Here is a 6,162-nt window from a genome sequence, read left to right as displayed (position 1 = left end):
GTTGCCTTAATAAAGACAAATATGTGCTTTGTGCTCAGTTGGGTCCAACTCTTTGTAGTCCCATGGACTGTAGCCCACCATGCTCCTCTGTTCATGGAATCTTCCAGGCAAGAATACTGGAGTGGGTTGCCACTTTCTATTCCAGGGGATCTTCCCAACCCAGGGATCGAACCTGCGTCTCTTGTGTCTCCTACATTGGCAGGCAGATTCTTTACTACTACAGCGCCTGAGAAGCCCCAGTAAAGACCTCATTAATTAATTTGGTATTTCTTTCACCTGAAGCAACTGATGCTTTTTATCTAACGATTGCTTTATATTTGAATATTTATCATAAGAACATTCTCTGTTCACTTCAAATCCTGGGAAAACTACATCCTGCCTTTCAAGGATGCTATGAAAACTTGTCTAAGAGAGCACAAGGAAATTACTCTTCGTTTATTCCTTCATTGTTCCTGTTAGAACTGCAAGAACTGCATATTTATACGTTTGCATTTTTTTAATGGACTTGCGAATACGGTCTACTGTAGAGTTAAGTGTTGGGAAACAAGGTAAGGCATGAGTTGATGATGCGGCCTGAAGTCTAGGGAGGCCGAAATCACCAGATAAAGAAAACAGCAGCTCTCCATTCCCTCTTTTTGTTTTTTACACGCAAACTAGGGCGTTCGCCATCCGCACTTCAGACCTCAAAGAACACCTCCTGTGTACTGTGTGATTTTGCAGAAACCCCTGTTCCTTAGCTTAGAACCAGAGTGGGCGGGGAAGGCCGCTGTCACTCAACTCCACTGGCCAATGAGAGGGGAGAAAGCCCCGCCTCCTTCCCTGGGTGGTATTGCGGGCATGCGCAATGGGCGTTCCAGCGCCACCACCCATCAGCTGAGAATCGTAGCTGGGGGCTCAGGGGCCCTTGGGTCCCCGCGGCCAAAGAAGGAGAAGGAAGCCGAGGAGGTCGGGGTAAGAGGAGCCTCGGGAGGGGGTGTCTCTGGCGGGGCGCCCCGAAAGCGCGTGTCCCCGTGGCTGCCGCGCCACCTTGTTTTTTGTGCGCGTTGTCAGGTGGCCGCCGCCCCTGCGCTTTGCGGCAGGCTCTCGGGAGTCGGAGGGCCGGCGCTAACCCTGTCCGGAGATCTTGCTGCTCCCCACGCCCCGCCGGCTGGCGCGAGTGCGCCGCCCGATCAGGCGGGTCCCGCCGGCCCTGCCAGCCCAGCCCGCCCAGCGCCGGCTGCGCTCTAGCCTCGCCTCCGCCCCCGGCCGCCCCGGCCGCGCTCGCTCAGGCGCACCGGCGGGCTGCGCGCTCCGGGGCGGGGCTGGTGCCGTAGCCGCTCCGGCCCAGCTCTGGAATTCTGCTTCTGCCTCGGGCTGATCACCAGTTGACCTCTTCCTCTTTTTAACGCACAGATTTAGAAAACGCGCTTTAAAGTTCTCCTCTCGAATACAGAACAACTGAAGACATATATTTCTGTAGTAAAGGAGCCGTCTGTTTATTCGAAGGCTCATCGTGGTTGGTTTTCGGTTTGGCAAGGAGTTTGACATGCAGCCTTTCTTTGATCTTTTCAGTGCAGGAAAGTGTTAGTCGCTCTTTCGCGTCCGACTCTTGTGCGACCCCACGAACTCTAGCCCGTCAGGCTCCTCTGTCCGTGGAATTTTCCAGGCAGGAATACTGAAGTGGGTTGCCATTCCCTTCTCCAGGGGATCTGCCCGACCCAGGGATCGAACTCACGTCTCCTGCATTGTAGGCAGATTCTTTACCATCTGATACCTGCCCTTAATTGGCTTGCAGAAAGCCCTTTGCAGGTACAGAAAATATACCAGGATGCCTCCCTACCCCGCCCCTCTTGTTTTTTAGGTTGTTACTTTCCTTAAATTCAGACAAAAGAAAAAAATGCCCTTCCAGTCATATGCTGTGTATTTTTTTCCCTCTCAAGTTTCTTACATTTGCTTGGCTCTTGTAGACACATGCTAAATTTTGTTTAATTCAGATCAACATATTCTGACCATAATTATATATCATTAAAGCTTGCACAGCATCTGGAAGAAAAGAAAATGGTTATGAAATGCTGTGCTGTTCAGTGATATTGGAGTGAACGTTTCTTCAGGAGTTGTCCTGATCACCGCCCCCACCCGCCCAGGGCAGAGACTTATAGCAGTGTTAAACTGTGTGTTGTGATGTGGACAGGCCTCTGCTTTGCAGGCTGCTTTGAGAAGTTTGTCCCAGACTTTTGACTGGTTAAGAATTATGCTTTAGTTCAGATTTTCTGAAGAAGTTAACATGATACCATGTTAACTCAGTAACATGTACATTTTTCTTCAGATATCTTACTTCTGCTGTTCCTGATCTCAAAATCAGTCTGAATTTTGATTATGATCTCAAACTTTAGCTAGGGGCTGCTGGTTAAAAAATAAATCGTATAGAACACCTGCAGTAAGTCTGAGTAAAGTTTGCTGTAATTCCATTACATTTGAAAGCTTAGTGCATGAAAGAGTGAAAAATAATTCTTGGTATTGTGGACCAAACCGAGTTGTATGATAATTTAACGGATGGAGGAGCTGAGCTAACAAATGCAGTTCATGCAGCTTATGTTGACAGTGCTCATGCTTGTAGTAGAGTGATGACCCTCACATCTGTGGAACATCTCCTATGGCCCCAGCACTTGTGAATTCCACAAGACTGGCAGACTTGCCTCTCTCATCTCCATATTCCGGAGGTAGGAATAGACAATAAATGATGTACTGACTAGATCATTTTAAATGATGTTTAGCACTGTGATGCAGTAGGTTAAATCAGCAGAGTGGCAGAATGGTGACTTCGCACTTCAGATCACAGTCACTGTAGAATACTTCTCCAGCCATGTGACGCGACTTTCTGGGAGAAAAAGAGCAAGTCACCGAGGGAGGAGGTGGGGGCCATGGGATGAGCCCTCCAGAGAGAGGAAATACCGTGGAGCAGTGGCCCAAGTCAGCGATAAGCCTGGGACATCCTGGATCTGAAAGAAAGCCCTTGAGTTCACTGTCTTGGCAGTGGTTATATTAACCCTCAGACTGGGTATGTGTTCTTAGGAAATAGGTACATTTATTTTACAAATATTTATTGAGCATTTATTATATATACAGATACTTAAAGTAGAGCAGTCTATGCAGTAGACAAAAAAAAAAAAAAAAAAACCCACCAAAAACAAACAAAATAAACCTGCCCTTCTGGGAGCTTATTTTTGGAGCACAGGTTGGCGGAAAGTACTGCTGATGCTCACTGTTAAGAAAGTGAAGCTGACTATAAACTATTTCTATTGCTTTATCCACACTGAATTTACAGAGCATGACCTTTATGTTAATGGGAATTTTAAGAATTCTGCACTGCATCCTGTAGTAACTAGGAATAATGTTTGATGCTCAAGATTCCTTTTAAAAATCCCCTTTGTTCTTTTATTTGTGCTCTTTAGAAACAGTCTTAAGATTCTCAGTACAAATATTGCACTTTGATCCTCTCTTCCCATCTTTCCCTTTGTAATGTTTATATATCCTCATACAATGCTAATTTTTGAGATGTTTGGTGAACACTGTTCAGCAGAACTTTGCTGAAATGGAAATGTTCCATCCGTGAGCTGTCCAAGCCAGTGGCCACACATGTGCGAACACTTGATAGCGCTAGTTTAGATAATGAGGTACAGTTATTCTGAGCCATGAAACTAGGAATTCTGAATGGCCTTTCAGAAGTATACAGCTTGAGTTCTTTGGTGCATTTTAGCTCTGGGCTACGTGCTGGATGGAGAGTGAACATGCAAAGCAGACCTCAGAATAACTTGGTTGATGTAGCCTGTGTGCAAAGATCATACACTTTTAAATCAGTTTATAGTTACCTGTGTATGTATTTCTATGTATTTTATAATATAGTTGGTTGTTTGGATCCTTTATTTCTCATAGCTCATCATCAGGAGAGCCAATCACTGTTGTCTTTTAGATATCACTATGAGCTTTGGCCACCTCATGCGAAGAGTTGACTCCTTGGAAAAGACTCTGATGCTAGGAGGGGTTGAGGGCAGGAGGCGACGGGGACGACAGAGGATGAGATGGCTGCATGGCATCACTGACTCAATGGATGTGAATCTGAGTGAACTCCGGGAGTTGGTGATGGACAGGGAGGCCTGGCGTGCTGCGATTCATGGGGTTGCAAAGAGTCAAACACGACTGAGCAACTGAACTGAACTGAACTGAACTGATGAGCAGATGAGCAGAATAAGAGAAGATAAGGAAGCTATGCAGCCGTGTTACCTTGATTCATCATGAAGTTACCCCAGGCCTATTTCCCCATCTTCCTTGAGTTTAGCCAGATTTCATACAGGGTCTGCAGAAAGGTGGTAAATTTGGTGTTTCTGAATTGAGTGGGCTCACCTGTCCTTAATTTTGTTGTACAGGGCAGCAACAACATGGTTTTGTGTTTTAAAAATATAGTAGGCTTTAAGATTTAGTTGCAAATTTTAGTTCTTTTCTTACATTAAGTGTATTGCTTATTCTCATTATGCCTCAGTTTCTTCGTGTAAAAAATCATAATTATTGTCGTACCTATCTCCGTAGGCTTGATGGAAGAATCAACTGAGAAAATAAACATGGAAGTCCTAAACACAGTGCTTAGAAAATCATGTTAGCGATAATCTTGTTGAGTTTTTCCTTCCCTTCCATCGGTCACAGTTTCTTTTCATTGTTAGCTCAGCACTGAGCCAAGAGACTCAGCACTGCGCCCTTCCTCTGAGGAAATGCAGCCAGTCCAGCAGTGGCAGCCCTTTTGGATGAATGACGCTTAGTTGTCTCACCAGCAGAGCTTCCTCAAATGCAAGCGCTTGAGTAAAGGGATGAGGAACACTGGTAGTTTGTAGCTATTTGGTTGATTCTCTAAAGAGCAGAAAAGGAGACCATAAAAGAAAACAGTGGGAAGGCTTATCCTAGGCTTATTGAGTCTTGAGGGTTAAGGTTAATGCTACCATGAAGTGGCAGTCCATGGGACTCAGTGATCATACTCCCCACTCTGGGGGAGAAAGCGGGCCTCAGCTAATCCTGTGGTCAGGTGGTCCTGAGGCAGGGAAGGTGGTTATGATCTGTTGATGTTGCTCCTGCAGATGCAAGAGCGGAGCTTTCCTTTCTTCTGTGTGGAGTAGGAAAGCTCTTGGTCCCTGGATGTGCATTATCTCATTTGGATCCTGGCCGCAGGCCCAAATGTTAAGTGTCTTCCTCAAAGTAGAGACTTCCCATTTTTGCCAGTGCCACTGGCAGCTGAAAGGCAGTTAGTGAGTTCCTGCAGCTTCAAAGACATAGAGACACTACAGAGAGTGAAGAGTGTGACTTGGAGACGTGGATGTGAGACTCATTTGTTTGTGTGTGGACGGAAGAGCACCCCCAAGAGAGTACATAAAGAAGAAAGAGGAACATGTTCTCATCAAGTGTGTTTGTGTAGGCCGTGAGCCTAGTTGATAGAGGGAAAGGAGAAAGAAGGATATCAGTGAGCCAGGAGGACGTTGCCCCTGTCTGTACAGTAAAATATTATTTGGCAGTGAACAGGGAGGGAGAAGGCAATGGTAACCCACTCCAATGTTCTTGGCTCGAGAATCCCAGGGACAGGGGAGCCTGGTGGGCTGCAGTCTGTGGGGTAGCACAGAATCTGACACAACTGAAGCAACTTAGCAGCAGCAGCAGCAGTGAACAGGAGGGAAGAATCGATACATGCTGCAACATGAATGGGCTTTGAAAACATGCTGAGAAAAAGAAATCAGTCACAAAAAGAACACATTGTATGTTTCCTTAATATGAAATGTACAGAACTGGCAAGCCTGTAAAGACATAAAATAGATGAGTGGTGGCCTGCAGCTTAGGAACTTGTTCAGAAATGGGGAGTCACTGCTAATGGGTATCAGCTTTATTTGCGGGGTAAGGAAATGTTCTAGCAGTGATGTCGTGGTTGCACAACTTTTTATTATGAGTGTTTAAAGACACCATTGGATAGTGCACTTTAAATGGGTGAGTGTATGCTCTGTGAATTGTGTCTAAGTAAAGCTGTTGTGCTCAGTTTCATCCAGCTCTTTGGACTGCAGTCCACTAGGCACCTCTGTTCATCGCATTCAGGCAAGAATACTGGAGTGGGTTACCATTTCCTTCTCCAGGTAATCTTCCTGACCCAGGGAT

General features: G+C 45.9%; 1 protein-coding gene across 1 annotated transcript in view; it reads left to right on the top strand.

Annotated features, from left to right (window-relative positions):
• The first annotated feature begins 850 nt into the window (after positions 1 to 850).
• STX7 (syntaxin 7) overlaps positions 851 to 6,162 on the top strand; it is a 56,690-nt gene continuing 51,378 nt past the window's right edge. Inside the window, exon 1 of the mRNA XM_086316561.1 lies at positions 851 to 951. The gene's annotated coding sequence lies outside the window, so the exon portion shown is untranslated. The remainder of the gene's footprint in view (positions 952 to 6,162) is intronic.

This window comes from Bos grunniens, chromosome 9, assembly GCF_055505025.1.
Source record: "Bos grunniens cultivar Pamir isolate PY7600 chromosome 9, Bosgru_T2T1.0, whole genome shotgun sequence".
NCBI lineage: Eukaryota > Metazoa > Chordata > Mammalia > Artiodactyla > Bovidae > Bos > Bos grunniens.
The sequence above is the reverse complement of the archived record's forward strand: the minus strand, read 5'-3'. Positions and strand labels throughout refer to the sequence as shown.